We start from the raw sequence: 22,198 nt of genomic DNA on the forward strand, positions 1-22,198 counted from the left end.
TTTCATTACAAGTTTTATTACAAGTTTTAAATAAAAATTTTTTAAAAATGTATTTAAATTCATACTTTCCCTGTCATTATATGTATTTTTAATGTATTAAAAGGATAAGTTATAGGATGGAAAGGAATATATATTAAGCAACGTAGTGTAATTTATTAAGGAAAGCACTAGCACTTTAAGGCAATAATGGAAATTATCATGTGACTATGTAAGAAAGTATATATGAATTGTTTTAACCACTTAGCATTGTTCTGAAGAAGTCTGAATCGATGAAAGCGCTTAACCGAATGGTTTTTAATTGCATTTAATAATAAAAAAGGTTAAAAAAGAAGTCTGAGATTGATAAGTATATTGTTGGAGTGTTGGTGCATTTATCTACGAGAAGAAACAGAGTGAATTCGTTGTTTTTCCCTCTGAGGTATTGTTTGAGCAAAGGATTAGAAAAAATTGGGGGATCCATGTTGTAATGTGTTGTAATGAGCAGAGATAGCTGAGGCGTGGATCTTGATGGATGAAAAAGAGCATCTCAGTTAAGTATTGCAGTATCTGAGGAATGTTTGGGACAAGAGGGTCAAGGCTGTGCGCTTGGTTCCAGGCACAGAATCTCTTCCATTTATCCGAGTATGCTTTCCTGGTGCTAGGCCTTCTGGCCTCCAGAATGACATCCATAACAGCTTTGGAGAAAGGCATTGCTTGCTTGACTAGGGAATTTTCCATGCAGCTAGGTTTAAGGTCTTTAGCTGGCTGTGAAGTATCTGATTGTTGTACTGTGTCAGCAACTGTGGGATTTGAGGTAAAATCCAGGGTGGTTCTTGTGCTAAGTTCTTTAAGATTGGAAGGATAGAGATGCTTCCTGCACAGAGGAAACAGTCAAAACTGAAGGCATTTGCAGCTTACTGATTTTCTAACCACCACACATGGGGGGAATTGGGGGGTATGAAGAAAGTACCGTTTTGGCCTACTACCATGCAAATGTAGATGTTCGGGAGTGTTGACACTGCTGCAGTCATTACACTTGGGTTATCCTGCGGAAGTCAGGCGGTCCACCACTGCGATCAACCAGAGTTCCAAAGTCTTGGTCGGTAGCCGGGTGCACATGCTGTGCCTCCTCCCTGGCGTCAGTGTGACAGGGGTATACAAAGAAGATGCATCCAAGCGCCATTTTCTTCAGTTTCTTGCCCCAGATGTCAAAAGGTGCCCACAAATAGGTAGGCAATTCAAATTAACACAGTAAACAATACAAAGAAAAAGCAAGCAACCATGTTTTAGTTACCAGCAAATACTCCCCATAGGTAATAAGGGTAGATGCCTAGGTAGAGTACCAGGGAGTAACAGGGAAAGGAGGGTAACCTGGACTGCAGCAGTGTCAACACTTGAACACCTACATTTATGGAGGTACAAAACTGTACTATGTTCATCGTGTTACACTGCTGCAGTCATTACACTTGGGTGGAATCCCAAAGCTGAGGTAGGTAGGCTGAATCTATAAGGCATTAGGTGTGGCTATACGGCCCTGCAGTAAAGCAGTGGGGCCAGCTCTGGATTTGGATATAAAGGCAAATGGTAATGTTTGGTGAAGGTATGCACAGAACTCCATGTTGCTGCTTCCAAAATATCCTTGGTAGGTACTCCTCTGAGGTAGGCAATTGAAGTGGCTGTTGACCTGGTGGAGTGAGATCTAATGCTGCTAGGTACAGGTTTCCCATGGTGGGTATAGCAGAAACGTATACAATGTCCTATCCATTTTGAAATAGTCTGCTTTGAAATGGCTTTTCCCTGTGCTCCTGCAGCGTATGCTACCAATAATTGCTCAGATCTTCTGAAAGCTTTGGTTTTGTCCAAGTAGAAGCGTAACTGTCTGTGAATGTCCAAAGAATGTAGAAGTCTCTCCCCTTTCTTCTGTGGTTTTGGATAAAAAGTTGGCAAGTGAACAGTTTGGTTTAGAGCCACACTTTATACCACCTTTGGCATAAACGTAGGGTTAGTTCTTAAAGACACCCTGTCCTGGTGGAAGATGAGGAAAGGTTCCACTGCCATTAGTGCCTGTAATTCTGAAACTCTTCGTGCTGATGTTATTGCCAGTAACAGAGCAGTTTTCCAAGAGATGTATTTTAATTCTGCTGTGTTAGCTGGCTCAAAAGAAGGTAGAGTTAATTTTTCCAAAACAAAGTTGAGGTCCCAAGTTGGTGTATGTGCTCTATGGGGCAGTCTTATGTTTTTAGCCCCTCTGAGGTATTGTTTGAGCAAAGGATTAGAAAAAATTGGTGGATCCGTGTTGTAATGTGTTGTAATGAGCAGAGATAGCTGAGGCGTGGATCTTGATGGATGAAAAAGAGCATCTCAGTTAAGTATTGCAGTATCTGAGGAATGTTTGGGACAAGAGGGTCAAGGCTGTGCGCTTGGTTCCAGGCACAGAATCTCTTCCATTTATCCGAGTATGCTTTCCTGGTGCTAGGCCTTCTGGCCTCCAGAATGACATCCATAACAGCTTTGGAGAAAGGCATTGCTTGCTTGACTAGGGAATTTTCCATGCAGCTAGGTTTAAGGTCTTTAGCTGGCTGTGAAGTATCTGATTGTTGTACTGTGTCAGCAACTGTGGGATTTGAGGTAAAATCCAGGGTGGTTCTTGTGCTAAGTTCTTTAAGATTGGGTACCAGTGCTGGCGTGGCCAGTCTGGTGCAATCAGTATCATTTTTGGCTCTTCCTGCCTGGCTTTTATGAGTACCTTTAGAAGGAGAGGTAAGAGGGAAAGTGTAAACTTGTAGTTTTTTCCAGCTGAATGAGAGGGCATCCACTTTCCATGCTTGTGGATGGTAGTTCCTTGTGCAGAATTTCTGTAATTGGCAGTTCTTTGGGGAAGCAAACAGATCTATGTCCGGGCTCCACCATTTTTGTGTTATCATTCTGAATATTTGTGGATTCAGTTCCCATTCATGTGGGTCCATAATGTTTCTGCTTAGGTCATCTGCCAGTGTGTTTTTCTCTCCTGGCAGGAATTGTGCTTGCAGATGAACTTGGCAGTTTAGAGCTGTGTTCCACAAGGTCATAGCTTGTCTGCAGAGGGGGTAGGAGTGTGTGCCCCCTTGCTTGTTTATGTACCACATAACTGTGGTGTTGTCTGTCTTTAGTAGTAATTGTCCTGGATGCAGTAGGTGCTTGAAAGCTATAATAGCATTTTGTACAGCTAGCATCTCTTTTTGATTGATGTGGAGATGTCTTTGCTCTGTGGGCCACTCGCCCTGGATACATTTTCCTGCCATGTGTGCTCACCAGGCGTAATCCGATGCATCTGTTGTCAGTGTCTGCCTGGCTGTGGGTTGAGTGAAAGGCTGTCCCTTGTTGAGGTGACAAGCTTGTGCCTACCATCGAAACTCCTGTTGTAGGCAAGGAATTAGTGGTATAACTGTTTCCAAACTTTGACAGTGTTGAGACCATACGCTCTTTAGGTACCATTGTAGTTTCCTCATATGCAGTCTGGCATATGGAATTAGTAGTATGCAAGATGCCATGTAGCCCAAGGCCTGCAGAATTTTTCTTGCAGGGAGTTGGGTCTTTGTTGCCATTAATTGAAAATATTGAATCAGTTGTCCTTGCTTGTCTGGCGTGAGATAAGCCATCTGGGCTGTTGTGTTCAAGCTGGCACCCAGGATTATTATCTGTTGTGAGGGCACTAGTTTTGATTTCTTTTCGTTTACTGTGTACCCCAGGCAACTTAATAACTTTTCTACGTACGCCAGATGCTTTAGTAGAATGTCCTTGCTCTCTGCTTGAATCAGGCAGTCGTCCAGGTATGGATAAATTTGAATTCCTTTTTGCCTGCAAAATGCAATTACTGGTGCCAGGCACTTTGTGAAGACCCTGGGCGCAGTAGATAAGTCAAAGGGCAGTGCAGAGAATCGATAGTGCATTGAACCAGCTAGAAATCTGAGTATCTTCTGCAGTTTTGTCTGATAGGGACATGCAGGCATGCCTCTTTGAGGTCCACAGTCACGAGCCAAGCTTTCTTGTCCAGCATGGGAAGAAGCTGCTGTAGTGTCAACATCTTGAATTTCAGAACATCCGGGTAAGTGTTTAGTGTAGAAAGGTCCAGAATGGGTCCTCCAGGCTTTGTCCTTTCTGGGAACCAGAAAGAGTCTTGAGTAAAATCCTTGTTCCTGTGGTGGTACCTTTTGAATAGCTCTCATGTCCATGAGTGCTGTAATTTGTTTTTGAGCCTCTGCCCATTGATTTGGTGGCAGATTTGGCATTCCTTTTAGCCTTGGCAGGGTGTGAAAATGGAACCTGTAACCTTGAGATACAATGTTGAGAACCAATTTGTCTTTGGTGATGCAATGCCAGTTGTGATAGAAAAATGCCAGTTTTCCTCCTAAGGGGGCTGCCAAGAGAGAACTGTTTGGCAGCTGTAGTGGAAGGTCATTGAGTCTGTTTTTTATAAGGTTTGAGGCCTGCCTTCCCCTTCTTTCTGGCCTGGTGTGCCCCACTGTCGAGGCCTGTAAGGGGCTTGTGTCTGACCTCTACCTCGTGGACGTCTGTACCAGCCCCTTTGAGGTCTATATGTGACTGGAAAGGACCAATTCTTTGTTGGCCAATTTCTGCTAAAACGAGGAGGCTGAACCTGTAAGAAATCTTTTACCATTTGCATAGATTTTGCCTTATCCTCCATATTCTTTAATACCTCCTCTGCCTTAACTCCAAACAGCACATCCTGCTGCAAAGGTGCATCCAATAATTTGACCTTAACATGATCTGGTAGCATTATGTTCTTTTTAACCAAGCATGCCTTCTAATGACAGAGCCTGTAACTGCTGCTCTACAGGAGGCCTCTAAGGAATCAAACCCACATTGCAAAGTATGTTTTCCCACTTGTTCAGCTGCATGCAATAAATCCTGCATTTCTTTTAAGTTAGGAGGATCTGAATCTGGAAGCATCTTTTGTTTCAACTGAGACATCAAAAATTGCTGATATTTTAGCATGTGAAACTGGCAATTCAAGGCTCTCATTGCTAAAGTTGCCGATGACATCCCAAACGGGGCATTGTACTCAATTATGGGCCTAATCAGTGATGAGTAAAGGGGCACAATGACCTCTCTAGATCTAGATGTGAACCCTTTCGTGATTAGGTGGGCTATACAGAAGGTTTTTCTAACCACTTTGGCAATGTGATTGTCAAAGGTGAGGTTACTATCTACTTGTGTCCCCAGGTCTCTAATTACCTCTTCCGTACTTAGTGGATTCCCTCCTATGTTGTAGTTTGTGGGCACTTTGTTTTTCCCAAAGGGGATGACTATGCACTTTTTGGCATTTAGCTTGGGGCCATGGTTCTGACACCAGGTATCCGTCTCCGTAAGGCCCTTCTGGAGGATGCTTGAGTCAGCCGGTGAGTCGATTATGGCTCCCAGTTTGCAGTCATCTGCGAACTTGGTAAGCCATAGTCCTCCTATGTTTGCCTGTACCTCAGAGAAGTATATACCGAACAAGAGGTGTCCCAGGACTGAGCCCTGTGGGACGCCACTTGTAACTGGTTTAGAGTCGGACATGGCACCCGCGACTATGACCATGTGAGTTCTATCCTTGAGCCAGTTTGCGACCCATCTAGTGACATATGGGTTAATATTTAGGCTGGTAAGCTTATTTATGATACCAGAGTGGGGTATTGTATCGAAGGCCTTTGCTGGGTCCAGGAAGGCTGTGTGGACCACCTTTCCCTCATCTATGGCTTTGGTTACTATCTCGAAGAAGTCAACCAGGTTTAAGAGACAAGATCTGCCTTTAACAAAGCCAAATTGGGTAGGGCCCAGTGTTTGGAGGTTCCCAATGTCTTTGTTTATGAGATCCATAATGATGCGCTCCATAGCTTTGCAGACCAGGCTGGTCACGCTTATAGGGCGATAGTTCCCTGGATCCGTTGTGGTGCCACCTTTGTGGAGCGGGATCACTGTTGCTGTACGCCATTCTTTGGGTACATAACCTGTGGTTAGGCTGAGTTGGAAAAGTGAATTTATGTGTGGGTTTAGTTCATTTTGGAGTTTATGTAATACACAGCCCGAAATGCCATCCGGTCCCATTGATGCCGTGTTTTTTACTTTGGCGAGAGCTGCTTTCACCTGTGTGTCTGTGATGTCCGGGGGATTGCATTCTTCTGGGATAGACACAGGCTCTTTTGGTTGGGAAGGGGGGGTAAAGTTTGCACTGAACCTGTCCGCCAGGATGTTGGCTATGTCTGTGGGTTCAGTGAATGTTGTGCCATTTTGCACCAGCTCAGAGCATATCTGACAGTTGCCTCCCAGATTCTTGATGTAGCTAAAGAATGCCTTGTGTTTGTCCTTAGAGTCTTTGGCAATTCTCTTTTCAAAGCTGGCTTTAGATGATTTTATGAGGGATTGAAGTTTCTTACTAGTACTTATCAGGGATGCCCTCGCTTTTTGGGATTTTGCCCCCTCATGCAATAGTTTTCTCCTTCTGTTGTATAGCTTATTTATGGCAGGGGTCCACCAGACTGGTCTCCTGTTTTTAGAGGCGTGAGTCTTGGTTTTACTTGGGATGGCACTATCCATGCATTTCTGCAGGTGCTCATAGAGTGCAGTTGTAAAGGATTCTGCGGTTTGGATCGCATTTTCCATGTGCTCTGGGGCTTTGAAGCTTTTCACCTCGGTCTTGAGGAGTGTGAAGTTTGCTTTTGAGAAATTTTTCACAGTGGTTATCTTGGCCAGGGGTGGGGTCAGGATGTGGATGTCCAATGTGATTAGTTTATGGTCTGATCTTACCAACGATGGGTTTACCTCAGGTATAGAGCATTTGGCCCCCATGTTGGTGATGCCCAAGTCCAATATGTTGTCCCCTCTAGTGGGTGTGTTGACCAGTTGTTCCAGGGCATTTGAGTTTATAAACTCAAGGAAAGTACAGTTTTGTACCTACCATAAATGTAGATGTCCGAACTGGATAGCATCTGCAGTCATAACAAGTGGGTTGTCCTGTCGTCAGGCAGCCCTACAGTCGGCCGGATTCCAAAGTCCGGGTCCGGCTTCGGCTGATGTCGCACTCCACCCGACGTCATCTCTGTTGGTCTTCGGGTATAAAAGCATCAGCCGACGCCATTTTCCTCAGTGTTTCTTGCCCCAGATGCCAGTAGCCCTCTTGCAGGCTAAAATTTGGATAGATGCCAATGTTTCCAAATAGATAGAGGTAAACACAACAATAAGCATATATGTACATATATACAAACAAATACACCATAAAAGACTCCCCCCAACAGCTAGCTATTAGGAGGGTAAACACCCTAGGAGTACCACAGAGGGGAAGGAGGGAGGGTAATCCTGACTGCAGATGCTATCCAGTTCGACATCTACATTTATGGTAGGTACAAAACTGTACTATGTCCCTCATGGATGCATCTGCAGTCATAACGAATGGGTAGAATACCATAGCCAACTAGGGGAGGAGGATAAAAGTAGATTATGGTGTGTTTAGGATCCCTTGCAGTACAGCAGTGGCAAATCCTGCTCGGGATCTGGAATATAGAGGCAAATTATAATGCTTGGCAAATGTATGCACGGAGGTCCAAGTAGCAGCCTCAATAATGTCTTTGGTTGCCACTCCTGCATTAAGAAGGCTGTGGTAGTGGCTGTTGCCCTTGTAGAATGAGGTCTTATGTTCTGTGGAATTGGTTTTCCATGGAAGGAGTAACAGTATCGTATGCAATTTCCTATCCATTTGGAGATTGTCTGTTTGGAAATAGCTTTTCCTTCCCTTCCTGTTGCATAGGCTACAAAAAGTTGGTCAGTCTTTCTGCTATGTTTTGTTGTGTCCAAGTAGTAAGCGTAGCTGTCTATGTACATCCAAGGTATGCAGTATTCTTTCCCCTCTGTTTTGTGGGTTGGGAAAGAAGGTAGGAAGGTGGATTGCCTGGTTTAAAGACAGTCTGGATACCACCTTGGGCATAAATGTAGGATTAGTCCACATGGACACTCTATCTTGGTGGAAGATTAGGAAGGGTTGTACTGCCATTAAGGCCTGTAGTTCTGAAACCCTCCTTGCTGAAGTAATTGCCAGTAGGAAAGCAGTTTTCCATGACAGGTGTTGTAGGTCTGCTGTTGCTGCTGGTTCAAAGGGTGATAGTGTCAACTTTTCTAGCACAAAGTTTAAATCCCAAGCTGGTAATGGTGGTTTCCTTGGAGGTTTTACATTCTTGATTCCTCTGAGGAACTGCCTGAGCAAAGGGTGCTTGAAAAACAGGTGGATCAAAGCTGTATTCTGCTGAAATAGCTGATGCATGTATCTTGATGGAGGAGTAGGACAGGCCTGAATGAAGAAGTTCGGCCAGATACTCCAGAATGTTAGGCATATCTATGTTTGACACATCTTTTCCTCTTCCATTACTCCAAATGACAAACCTTTTCCATTTTCCAGCATAGTTCCTTCTTGTTGAAGGTCTGCGTGCTTCAAGAATAATGTCTTTAACTCTTTGGGAAAGTTCTGGATTAGCTGCTGCTATGTGATGTTCCATGCAGTCAGTTGCAGCGTTTTTAGGTTTGGTTGTATGATGCTGTAGTTGTTCTGAGTTAACATCAAAGGCATCAGGGTATTGGCCACATATAGTTCCGAGACATGCTCTTCAGTAGTGGGTACCAGTGTTGTCTTGGCCAGATTGGGACTATCAGGATTATCCTTGGACGTTCTTCCTTGACTTTTAGTAGTACCTTGTGTATCAAAGGAAGAGGTGGAAATGCATATGCTGTTAGGCCTTTCCAGTTGAAGGAGAGTGAGTCCACTTTCCATGCTAGTGGGTGGAATGTCCTTGTGCAGAATTTTTGAGCTGGTGATTGAGAGGTGATGCGAATAGGTCTATCTGTGGCATTCCCCATTTCTTTGAGATGGTCTTGAAGATGTCCGGTGCAGCTTCCATTCGTGGGCATCCGAAGTGGTTCTGCTTAATATGTCTGCTAGAGTATTGTCTTTCCCCGGTACAAATATTGCCTGTAACTGAATGTTGTAGCTGAGTGCCAGGGTCCACAGCTCCAAGGTCATTCTGCATAGGGGTATGAATGAGTGCCTCCCTGTTTGTTGATGTACCACATGACTGTGGTGTTGTCTGTCCTTATCATCAACTGGCCCTCTTTGAGAAATGGTTTGAACTTTTGGATTGCCAGTTTTACTGCCAGCATTTCTTTTAGATTGATGTGCAGGTGAAGTTGATCCTGTGTCCACAATCCTTGCACGCATTTGTCCAGCATGTGGGCCCCATCCTAGGTCTGAAGCGTCTGTTGTGATGGTCTGGCTTGGTTGACATCTGCGAAAGGGTAGGCCTGGGTTTGACTGGCATGCCTGAGCCCACCATAGGAACTCCTGTTTTAAGCATGGAATTAGTGGAATTTCTGTTTCTAGACTGTGTCTGTGTTGGGACCATAAATTCTTTAGGTACCACTGTAGTTTCCTCATATGTAGTCTGGCAAATGGGACCAAGATTATGCATGATGCCATGAAGCCCAAGGCCTGCAGAACTTTTCTTGCTGTTAACTTGTTCAGTTTTGTTAGTGCCAAGAAGTAAAGAGGAAGTTCTTTTGTTTTTCTGCAGTCAGGAATGCCATTTGTTGTACTGTGTCCAATTCCGCGCCCAAGAATGTCCTTGTTTGGGATGGTATCAGCCTTGACTTTTGTAAATTGACTGTGTATCCCAGTCCTTGTAGCAAGTAAATGACCCTTTGTAAATCTGTTGTCAGCTTGCTTTTGTTGTCCCTTGTAGCAGGCAGTCGTCCAGGTATGGGTAAATTTGAATTCCCTGTAGTCTGCAATGGGCGATTACTGATGCCAGGCATTTTGTGAATACTCTGGGCAGTAGATAAGCCAAAGGGCAATGCTGAGAATTGATAGTGCTCTGATCCTGCAAGAAATCTGAGGTATCTTCTGCAGATTGGTCGAATGGGGACGTGCAGGTATGCCTCCTTGAGATCTAGAGTTACCAGCCAAGACTCCTTGCCCAGCATGGGAAGAAGTTGCTGTAGGGTCAGCATTTTGAATTTTGGGACAATGATGTATGTATTTAAGGTGGACAGGTGAGAATTGGTCTCCAACTTTTTTCCTTTCTTGGAACTAGGAATAGTCTGGAGTAGAACCCTTTCCTTGTTCTGCTGTTGGCACTCTTTCCACAGCTCTCATGTTTGCTAACTCCATTATCTGGCGTAGAGCCTCTCTTTTTTGATTTGGAGGTAGATTTGGCATTCCTCTTTCGACTGGTAAAGTGTGGAAGTGAAACCGGTAACCTTGATCTATGGTTTGTAAAATCCACTTGTCTTTTGTTATGTAGTGCCAGTTCTTTGAAAATAAGGTTAACTTTCCGCCTAGAGGAGCTGCCATTTGTTCCCTGGTAGGCGGTTAGGATTAAGTCACTGTGGTTGTGCTGATGTAGTTGCAGTGGCTGTGTCTGTGCCTCTGTTGTTACCTTGCCACTGTCGTCCTCTGTAGGCACCTCCTCTGGATTGGTTTCTGCCTCTGGAGCGTCTATTCCTGCCCCTTTGAAATTTTGTGGAGTCAGGAAAGGACCAATTTTTGGCAGGCCAGTTCCTGCTAAACCTTGGGGGTTGAACCTGCAAAAAATCTTTAACAGTTTGAACAGATTTTGCCTTTTCTTCCATTTTCTTCATAACCTGCTGGGCAGGTGTACCAAACAAACTTGTCTTGTCCATAGGGCATCTAGCAACTTAGCTTTAACATGATCCGGTAAAGCTTGTTCCTTTAGCCATGCATGCCTTCTTGTCACTGTGCCTGTCATCGCTGATCTAAATGAAACCTCAGTGCATCATAGCCACATTTTAAGGAATGGTTGCTAACCTGTTGTATGTTATTTACCATCTCTAATACATATTTCTTATCAAGAGATTCATCAGTGGTTAGTTTTTAGTTAACTGATCAAGCATAAACTCTTGGTATTGTATCATGTGAAACTGACAGTTTAAAGCTCTAGCTGAGAGAGTAGCTGAAGTGTAGACCTTTTTACCCCATCTGTCTAGTGACCTTGCTTCCCTTTCAGAAGGAATAGGGTTTTTAGCTGTGGTCGACTACTGCCTTGGGACCCTGGGATATAGTTTCTGGGTCTGCAAGTGGGGCCTTGTAAAGGTGGTGATGAGTATCTGGCACCCTGTAAAATCTGTCTGGTTTGGCAGGGGCTGGGGTAAAGAATCTGGAGCGGAGCAAACATCATTGAAAGCATCATCCACCACAGGGAGAACAGGAGGTATAGCTAAGGGCCTGTGCTGTGGGAGGTGCAGAAAGGTCCTAAGTCTTTTCTGGAGTCTGAAAAATCCTGTTGCTGCCATTGGAACTGTTCTCGCATGGCATGCAAGGTTTCCCCAAAGGAGAATTCTTCTGGTGGGAAGCAGCTGGAATGGATTCTTCAGCATCAGAATCTTCAAAATTGGAGAAGGGAGCCTCAGGCTGGTCAGTTATGTCTGATTCATCAGCAGAATCATCAGAAGACACTGGCTCAGGGGGCTCTGCCCTAGGTCTCTTCTCTGGGGGCTGAGAGGCCCTGTCTGGGTGAGATAGAGATCCTCTAATTAAAGAAATTAAATCTTCTGCCAAAGAAAGCATTTGAGAACTAGAAGAGGCCTGGATGTGGGGGTTTAACAGGCACTGTTTTAGTAGTCTTGGCTGCTTTAGCCCTGGCGAAGGCCTTAATGGACATGGCAGCTGGAGGCCTAGCAGCACCACGTGCTGGGGTAGAGACATCCAAGGGGATGGTGTCTGATAAGTCAACCACCGTAGTGGGTAAAATTTCTGAGGTCGATTCAAGAGTTGTAGCAGGGGCCTCAGTTGTAAGAATAGGTTCAGCTGTACTTTGAGCAGTTTTCTCGGTTTGGCGAAACCGAGACACTCATGATTTGCTTTACCGTGGTTTCGGCGAAACCGCGGACCGCGAGTGTCGGTCTTTATCTTTGCGTTTTTGGGTAGTCGGAGGATCCGGCGGCATAATGTCGCAAAATCAGAACCGAAAAACTGTTCTGCAAACTCCGACCGGCGCCTAGCGTTCGTCGGTTGAAAGAAGGCACAGGCCGAACAGGCTGCTACGTCGTGGGCTGGGCCTAAACAAGGCAGACAGTAAGAGTGGAAATCCTTATGAGGTATTTGTTTCCCACAGGTTAAACAATTGTTAACTTTTCTGACATCGGCTGAGGCAAGAAAGAGTCCCCAACGGGTACTTAGCTTTAGAAGTCTTCGAAGTAGTATTCGGTAGAAGTAATCTCTGGATCCGACCGACCGGCACTTGCGAACAGCTTCTGCTTCGGGCACCACGCGGCAAGAAAGACTGGGGAAAATGGCGTCGGCTGATGCTTTTATACCCGAAGACCAACAGAGATGACGTCGGGTGGAGTGCGACATCAGCCGAAGCCGGACCCGGACTTTGGAATCCGGCCGACTGTAGGGCTGCCTGACGACAGGACAACCCACTTGTTATGACTGCAGATGCATCCATGAAGGACATCCGTTGAGAAAAGGAGCTGGGGCTTGAGTAGTTTTCCCAGTCAATGTTTGGGTAGTTGAAGTCCCCCAATATCATGGTGTTTGGTTGGACCTTCATATTTTCCAATGTTCTCAGGAATGCTGAGTGGGGGTCCTGAGTCAGGGTAGGTGATCTATAGCAAGCTATAAACTGAAAAGTGGTTTTACCTACTGTTAGTTGCACCTGGATGGTTTCCACCGTCTCATGCAGTGCCACTAACCTAGAGGTGTGGGTATCCTTGATAAAGGACACTCCCCCGCCTTTAGTATTTTGGTCCGAGTTCTGGGGCCGAAAAGAGTGGTATGAGTTGTATCCTGATAATGCTGGGGTGCTCTCTGGAGCCTTGAACCAGGTTTCTCTTACTGCACAGATATCGATTTTCTCCATGCTGAGGAGTGCCTCGAGTGCGTGCATCTTTAGGCTTAGACTTCTGACGTTGAGTAGCATTACCCTTAGTTTTTTTGTTTCTGGTATTGTCTATGGAGGTGGTTTTGTCTTCTGAGCCTAGCCTAAAAAAGGCACTATGGGAGCGGCAAGAGCCCTTGCCAGTATTCGAAAACCCAAGGGTGACAGGTGCAAGCAGTCACTGGCGAAGTAGTGTGGCTTGTCGAGCATGTCATCCCAGGCTGACAGACACTGTATCCCCTTTGAATGACACCAATAGTCTAGCCAATTGTTAAAATTGATCATTTTGGACACGCGTTTAAGGCCTAGGATCCTCTTTGTGAGGTACTTTTGCAGCCTCTCCACTTGTTGCAGGTGTCTAGTGAGGTACATGCCAAATGGGACACTGTACTCGATGATTGGCTTAATGAGGGAAGAGTAGATGGAGACAATGACTTCTTTCTTCCTGGATGCAAAACCCTTAGTAATGAGATGTACCACATAGAAGGACTTTCTGACCACAGTGGCAATGTGGTGGTCAAAAGGGAGGTTGCTGTCAACCTGTATTCTCAGATCTCTTATAACGCCTTCTGTATTCAGTGGACTACCATTGATGCGATAATTCATGGGAACTGGTTTTCTCCCAAAGGGGATGACAACACATTTTGGCATTGAGCTTAAGGCCATGGTTCTGACACCAGTCGTTGGTCTCAGTCAGGCCTTTCTGTAGGATGTCAACATCACTTGGGGAGTTAATAATGGTTCCCAACTTGCAATAGTCTGTGAACTTTGCCAGCCACAGTCCCTTCGTGTTGACCTGGACGTCTGAGAAGTAGACACCAAAAAGGAGAGGACCCAGGACCGATCCCTGTGGGACTCCACTCGTGACTGGTCGGCAGTCTGACTTTGGGTTCTATCTGTGAATCAGTTTGCAACCCACCTAGTGATATAAGGGTTGATGCCTAACTTAGTGAGTTTTACTATGATTCCTGAGTGGGGAAATGGTATCAAAGGCCTTGGCCAGATCAAGGTATGCTGTATGAAACACCTTGCCTTCATCCACAGCTCTGGTGACTGACTCAAAGAAGTTGTCCAAGTTGAGCAGGCATGATCTACCCTTCACAAAACCAAACTGTGTGGGATCCAGAGTATGGAGATTCCCTATATCCTTGTTTATTAGGTCCATGATGATGCGCTCCATATCTTTGTATATGTGAGGTGCCAGTTCACTCTGTAGTTCATGTAGAACACAGCCAGGGATATTGCCAGGTCCCACTGAAGCTGTATGCGTGGGCCTTGGACAGTGCTGTTTTAATCTGTGCAGCAGTAATACTGGGTGCCTGGCAATTTACTGGTATTGTGATTGGTCCTTGTGGGGGGGGGGGGGTAAAGTTGGCACTGAATCTGTCGGCCAGTATATTGGCAATATATGTTGGCTTGGTATAGGAAAGTACAGTTGTGTACACTTACCATAAATGTAGATGCTCAAGTGTATTCACTGTTGCAGTCATTACATTTGGGTAATCCTGCTGGCAGGTTGCCCTCAGTCGGCCTGAATTCCAAAGTCCTGGGTCCTGCGTCGGCTGCTGTCTCCCCTTCCCTGATGTCAGGTTGTCAGGGTTATAAAAGATGCGGCCAACGCCATTTACTTTAGTTTTTCTTGCCCCAGATGTCAGGTGCCCCCTTAAAAGGGTAGTCAAAATTTATATATATATATATATATATATATATATATATATATATATATATATATACACACATGCACCAATATAAACTTTACCTTCATCTACAAGCAAATACACCACATAGGTTGTTAAATTAGAGAAGGAAAGATAGGTTCCATCAGAAGAAAAAGGGGGGCGGCGGGTGGGTAACCTGGACTGCAACAGTGAATACACTCGAACATCTATATTTATGGTAAGTGTACACAACTGTACTATGTCCTTCGTGTTTCACTGTTGCAGTCATTACATTTGGGTAGAATCCCAAAGCTATGGATGGGAGGCTGGAGCTAAACAGCATTAAGAGTGGCTATGAGGCCCTGCAGAACTGCAGTGGCAAAGCCTGCCCTGGATTTAGAGTAGAGTGGTAGATAACAGTGCTTTGTAAAGGTGTGCACTGAACTCCAAGTAGCAGCCTCTAAAATGTCCTTGGTTGGTACTCCCCCGAGAAAGGCTGCTGAAGTGGCTGCAGCTCTGGTTGAATGTGGCCTAGTGCCCTTGGGCACTGGCTTGCCATGGTGTAAGTAGCAGAAACGAATGCAGTGGCCTATCCACTTTGAAACAGTCTGCTTTGAGATAGCCTTTCCTTGTGATCCTGCAGCATATGCCATTAGTAATTGCTCTGTCTTTCTGAAAACTTTGGTTTTGTCCAAGTAGAATCTAAGCTGTCTGTGTACGTCCAAAGAATGCAGAATTCTCTCCCCCTTGTTCTGTGGATTTGGATAAAAGGTTGGCAGATGAATAGTTTGGTTAAGAGCCACACTGGACACCACCTTAGGCATAAATGTTGGGTTTGTCCTCAGAGTGACCCTGTCTGGATAAAAAATGATAAAAGGTTCCACAGCCATGAGTGCCTGTAGCTCTGAAACTTATCTTGCAGAAGTTACTGCTAGGAGCAGAGTTGTTTTCCAAGATAAAAACTTTATATCAGCAGTAGCAGCTGGCTCAAAAGGAGGCAGGGTGAGTTCTTCCAAGACATAGTTGAGGTCCCATGCCGGCATTGATGATCTCCTTGGAGGCCTTAAAAGTTTTGCCTCCTCTGAGGTACTGTTTTAATAAGGGATGAGAAAAGATTGGTGGCTCTGTATTGTAATGAGCTGAAATGGCAGAGGCATGAATTTTAATTGATAAAAAAGATAGGCCTTTGTCCAGCATCTCAGTTAAGTATTGCAAAATCTGAGAAATATTTGGCACAGATGTATCAGTCCCTTGTGCCTGGTTCCAAGCACAGAATCTCTTCCATTTTCCAGCGTAAGATTTTCTAGTAGTAGGCCTTCTGGCTTCCAAAATGACATTCATCACAACTTTACTGAGAGGTGTGTTTTGTACGACTACATTATCCGCCATGTTGCCAGATTTAAAGTCCCGAGTTGGCTGTGCAGGATCCGACTGTTTTGCTGGGACAGTAGAAGAGGTATTTGAGGTAAGGTCCAAGCTGGGCATTGAGACAAGTTCCTTAGTATTGGACCCCAGTACTGGCGGGGCCAGTCTGGGGCAATTAGTATCATCTTGGCTTCTCCTGTCTGACCTTTAGGAGTACGTTGGGTAGGAGAGGCAGTGGGGGGAAAGGCATACACTCAGGGGTTTTTCCAGCTGAAAGATAGGGCGTCCACTTTCCATGCTTGTCTGTGATAAATCTTTGTGCAGAATCTTTAGTTGGTAGTTGTGAGGGAAGGTAAATAGATCGATGTCCGGGCATCCCCATTTCCTTGTTATCATGCTGAAGACTTATGGATTCAGCTGCCACTCGTGAAGATTCGTGAGATTTCTGCTTACTTCGTCTGCCAGAGTATTTTTCCTTCCTGGCAAGAATTGTGCCTACAGATGTACTTGGTAAGTCAATGCTGTGTCCCACAAAGTTATGGCTAGTCTGTAAAGGGGGTAAGAATGTGTGCCCCCCTGCTTGTTTATATACCACATGACCCTGGTGTTTTCTGTCTTTATCAGTAGTTGTCCTGGATGAAGTAGATCCTTGAAGGCTGTCAGGGCATTTTGAACAGCTAGCATCTCTTTTTGATTGCTATGTAGATGCATTTGGTTTGAGGCCATTGTGCCCTGAATGTATCTTCCTGCCATGTTTGTCCCCCCAGGCATAATCTGATGCATCCGTTGTTAGTGTCTGCCTGGCTGGGGGTAATGTGAATGGCTGTCCCTTGTTTTGGTGACAAGCCTTTGCCCACCATCGAAACTAGTGTTGCAGGCAGGGAATGAGAGTAATCATAGTTTCCAGGCTGTGGCAATGTTGAGTCCAAACACTTTTTAGGTACCATTGTAGTTTCCTCATATGCAGTCTTGCATATGGAATTAGTAGGATGCAGGATGCCATGAAGCCCAAAGCCTGCAGAATTTTTCTTGCAGATAACTGGGCCTTTGTTGCCAACATTTTGAAATAGGTCGCCAGTTGCCTTTGTTCGTCTGGCATGAGATAAGCCATCTGGGCAGTTGTATTTAAGCTTGCACCCAGGAATATTATCTCTTGAGAGGGTACTAGTTTTGATTTTTTTCATTGACTGTGTACCCTAGACATGTTAGAAGTCTTTTCACAAACGCCAGATGCTGTAGAAGAATGCCCTTGTTCTCTGCTTGAATTAGACAGTCGTCCAAGTAAGGATATATTTGTATTCCTTTTAGTCTGCAAAATGCAATTACAGGTGCCAGGCACTTTGTAAAGATAGGGCGCAGTAGATAAGCCAAAGGGCAGTGCAGAGAATTGGTAATGCATTGAGACAGCCTTGAATCTGAGGTATCTTCTGCATATTTGTCTGATTGGGACATGCAGGTATGCCTCTTTTAGGTCTAAAGTCATAAGCCAAGTGTTCTTGCCCAGCATGGGCAGAAGCTGCTGCAAAGTCAACATCTTGAATTTTTGTATATCCAGGAATGTGTTCAGAATACATAGGTCCAGTACTGGCCTGCAGGCCTTGTCCTTTCTGGGTACCAAGAACAGTCTTGAGTAAAATCCTTGTCCCTGCTCTTGTTCTGGTACTTGTTGAATGGCCCTCATGTCCATGAGGGATGAGACTTGTTTTTGTGCCTCTGCCCATTGATTTTTTGGCAGATCTGGCCAGCCGTTTGCTTTTGGCAGGGTATGGAAATTGAACTTGCAGCCTTGTGACAGATATTTAGAACCCACTTGTCCTGGGTTATGATGTGCCAATTTTGAGAAAAAAGTGCTAATTTTCCCCCTAAGGGTGCTGCCAGGAGATAAGTGCTTGGTGCAGGCAGGGGGAAGTCATTGGCACTGTTTCCTGTATGGTAGAGATTTATCTTCTCCAACTTTGGAGGTACAGGCACCCCATTGCTTTGACCTGTATGAACCTTGCGCCTGGGATCTGCTTCTAGGGCGTCTGGGTCTGCCCCTTTGAGGTCTGTCTGACACAGGAAAGGACCAATTCTTTGTTGGCCAATGTTTACTAAACCTATGTGGATGTACTTGTAAAAAATCTTTGACAGTTTGCATAGATTTAGCTTTGTCCTCCATTTTCTTTAACACCTCTTCTGCCTTAACACCAAATAAAGTATTATGCTGTAAAGGTGCATCTAATAATTTAACTTTGACATGATCAGGCAGATTTTGTTCCTTTAACCAAGCATGCCTCCTAATTACAGAACCCGTCACTGCAGCCCTGCAGGAGGCCTCCAAAGAATCAAAACCACATTGCAAAGTATGCTTTCCAACTTGTTCAGCTGCATGCAATAAATCCTGCATTTTCTTGTTTTCTGCACATTCAGAGTTTAACAACATTTTCTGTTTAAGCAATGCCATGACATGTTGCTGATATTTCAGCATATGCTACTGACAGTTTAAGGCCCTTATAGCCAAGGTAGCAGATGTGTATACCTTTTTTGCCCATCTATCCAGTGCCCTAGAATCTCTGTCAGAGGGGGTAGGGTTTTTTGCAGCGAAAGCCTTAACTCCCTTGGGACCCTGTGAAATAGTTTCTGGGTCTGTAGTAGGGTTTTTAAAAAGGAATTTATGAGAGCCAGGAACCCTGTAATATCTGTCAGGCTTAACAGGAGCTGGAGGTAAGGAGTCAGTGGTAAGACTAGACTCCGAAAACACATCATCTATAATGTCTAACACAGGTGGAATGCCTAGTGGCCTGTGTTGAGGTAGTAAAAGGAAATCCCCGAGCCTCTTTTTAGATTCTGAAAAATCTTGGCTCTCCCAGTGGAAATGCTCCCTCATGGTATGCAAGGTTCCCCAAAAGAATAGTCCGCTGAGGGAGAAGCTGAAGGTATAGATTCTTCAGCATCAGAATCCTCATAGGGGGGAAGAGAATATTCCTGATCAGAAGAGGACTCCGAAGAAATGGAAACCTGATCTGAAGATTCATAGTCAGTCTCTTGCCTAGGCCTCTTATCAGGAGGGGGATGGGAACCCCTGATCAAGGTAATCAAGTCTTCGGCCATTTTCAGCATCTGTTTTTTGGGCATAGACACCTGACCACGTGGCTCTTGAGTTTGTTTCTTTGCTTTAGAAGGTGCTTTAGTCTTTGCCTTTGAAGCTGAAGTCGGTTTAATATAAAGATGTTTAGGTCTGAATGCACCCTCAGAAGCCGGTGCCTGCTCAGCGGCTCTGGACCCATCTGAAGGAATAGTATCAGAGGCTCCAATACCTTGAGTTTCCAGCGGCATGGCCGACTCCACGTGGGAGTCGGTAGCAGCCTGCGACTTTAAAGGAGCAGGCGTCAGGGGCTGCGAAAGCGCCTCACTGAGAACCGGCGAACCAGCGACTGGCTTAGGAGAAGCTTTGACTTCGGTTCTGGGTCTCGGTTGTCTATCTCTCTCCTTTTCTTTGCGTTTTTTTGTAAACTCCGGTAGTCAGATGGCTATCCGATGACATTTCTGGATAATTAAACTGGCGTCCAAAATAGTTTAAAGCAAAATCATACCGACGCTTAATAGTGCATTGGTTAAATCTAGCCAAAAACCGACAACCAGAAACGTTGTGATCAGGGCCTAGGCAAGGAATACAGTAAGAATGAAAATCCTTATGAGGTATTTGCTTTCCACAAGAAATACAATTATTTACTTTTTCTGACATCGGTCTGGAGCAAGAAAAAAAGTTTCCCCAATGGGGTACTTAGCTTTATCAAAGACTTCGGATCTGAAACTCGAACTCGAAAATCTCAGCAGTCGGCCGACCGGCACTTGCGAACTACTTCTGCTTCGGACACCGCGTGGCAAGAAAGACTAAAGAAAATGGCGTCGGCCGCATCTTTTATACCCCTGACGACCTAATGTCAGGGAAGGGGTGACAGCAGCCGACGCAGGACCCAGGACTTTGGAATTCAGGCCGACTGAGGACAACCTGCCAGCAGGATTACCCAAATGTAATGACTGCAACAGATAAACATGAAGAACATGTACCATTGTGCAGTAGCTCAGAGCAAATCTGCGTATTGCCATGGAGATTCTTTATATAACTATAGACGGCCTTGTGGTCGTATTTACTATTTGCTGCAATTCTGTTTTCATAGCTAGCTTAAGAGGATTTGATGAGGGATCTAAACTTTTTGTTGATGTTGATAAGGAAGTTTTTCCAGTCTTCGGACTTCATCTTTTCCACATCAGTTTCCTCCTTTTGTTATAGAGATTGTTTATGGCAGGGGACCACCAAATTGGCTTCCTTTTTTTTGGAGGAGAGCATCTTGGTTTTATTGGGAATGGCGAGATCCATGCATTTGTGTACATGTTCATACAGTACATTGGTGCATGATTAGGCAGTCATGCAACTATTCTCCATTTGCATGGGTGCCATGAAGTTAGCCACCTCTGTTTTTAGGAGCCCAAGTTAGCTTTGGAGAAGTTTTTCATGGTGGTTACCTTTGCGGTTGGGGTGGGGTGGGAGGGATGTGGATATCCAAGGTGATCAGCTTGTGGTCGGATCTAACCAAGGAGGAGCTGACTATTGGTTTAGAGCAACTGTCGCCCATGTTAGTAATGACTAGGTTCAAGGATGTTGCTACCTCTAGTGGTGGTAAGAATGAGTTGGGTCCAGGGCATTGGAATTAATGAATTCCAGGAAAGGTTGGGCAAGTGTATTGCTACAAGAGTAGTTTTCACAGGTAATGGAGGAGTAGTTGAAGTGTGTTATGTTGGACGCTAACATTCTTCAGGTTGCTTAGGAAAAGTACCATTGTGTACAATTACCATAAATGTAGATGTTCGAGTGTATTCACTGTTGCAGTCATTACATTTGGGTTATCTGCTTGCAGGCAGCCCTCAGTCGGCCTGCTTAACAAATTCTTGGGTCTTGCATCGGCTGCTGTCCCTTCTTCAATGACGTCAGGTCATCAGGGGTATAAAACATGCAGCAGACGCCATTATATCCGTTTTTCTTGCAGATGTCAGGTGCTCCCCTAATGGGAAGCAATTAAACATAAAAGCAGAAAGATATACCTCCAACAAAAAAGCAAATACACCAAAAAGGCTTTTAAGCTTAGTAAAGGAAAGTAGAGGTATAGCCAAAAGAAGTTAAGGGGATGGAAGTAGGGTAACCAGGACTGCAACACTGAATACACTTGAACATCTACATTTATGGTAAGTGTACACACCTGTACTATGTTCTTCGTGTTTCACTGTTGCAGTCATTACATTTGGGTGGATTCCCAAAGCTATGGTTGGGAGGAGGAATTTAGATAGCATTAGGGCCAGCTATAAGGCCCTGCATGACTGCAGTGGCAAAGCCAGCTCTGGATTTAGAGAAAATTGGCAAATGTTAATGCTTGGTGAAAGTATGTACAGAACTCCAGGTAGCAGTTTCTAGATGTCCCTGGTAGGGAAGCCTCTGAGAAAGGCTGTAGAGGTAGATGCAGCCCTGGTGGAGTGAGGTCTGATCCCCTGGGGGATAGGTTTTCCATGGCGCTTATAGCAGAAATGAATGCAATGGCTTATGCATTTAGAAATTGTTTGCTTTGAAATAGCCTTCCCCTCTGCCCCTGCAGCAAATGCCACCAGCAGTTGTTCAGATTTCCTTTGAGGTGTAGTCCTGTCCTAGTAGAATCTAAGTTGTCTGTGCACATCTAAGGAATGCAGTATCCGTTCCCCTTTATTCTGTGGATTGGGAAAGAAGGTTGGCAAATTAATGGACTGATTAAGAGCCACACTGGATACCACCTTGGGCATGAAGGATGGATTGGTTCTGAGGGACACCCTGTCCGCATGAAAGATAATGAAAGGCTCCACTGCCATAAAGGCCTGTAATTCATATACCCCTCTAGCTGACGTGATTGCTAAAAGGAAAGCTGTTTTCCAAAAAATAAATTTTAAGTCTGCAGTAACAGCTGGCTCGAAAGGAGGTAGAGTGAGTTTCTCCAAGACAAAGTTAAGGTCCTAGGCTGAGGTTGGAGTTCTCCTGGGTGGCCTTAAATTTTTGGCCCCTCTGAGGAACTGCTTGAGCAGTGGATGAGAGAAGAGTGGAGGTTCTGTGTTATAATGAGCTGAAATGGCTGAGGCGTGGATTTTAATGGAGGAAAAAGACAGGCCCTTGTGAAGCATCTCAGTTAAGTATTGTAAAATCTGAGGAAAATTGGGCGCTGCTGTGCTCATCCCTTGAGATTGGTTCAGGGCACAGAATCTTTTCCATTTTTCAGC

The 22,198-nt window shown here is 44.9% G+C and overlaps 1 protein-coding gene across 1 annotated transcript in view; it reads right to left on the reverse strand.

Annotated features, from left to right (window-relative positions):
* Nucleotides 1–22,198, reverse strand: part of LOC122804932 (carboxy-terminal domain RNA polymerase II polypeptide A small phosphatase 1-like) — a 773,332-nt gene that overhangs the window by 558,925 nt on the left and 192,209 nt on the right. The window lies entirely within an intron of this gene.

This window comes from Protopterus annectens, chromosome 6.part0 (assembly GCF_019279795.1).
Source record: "Protopterus annectens isolate FY-2018-M chromosome 6.part0, PAN1.0, whole genome shotgun sequence".
Taxonomy (NCBI): domain Eukaryota; kingdom Metazoa; phylum Chordata; order Ceratodontiformes; family Protopteridae; genus Protopterus; species Protopterus annectens.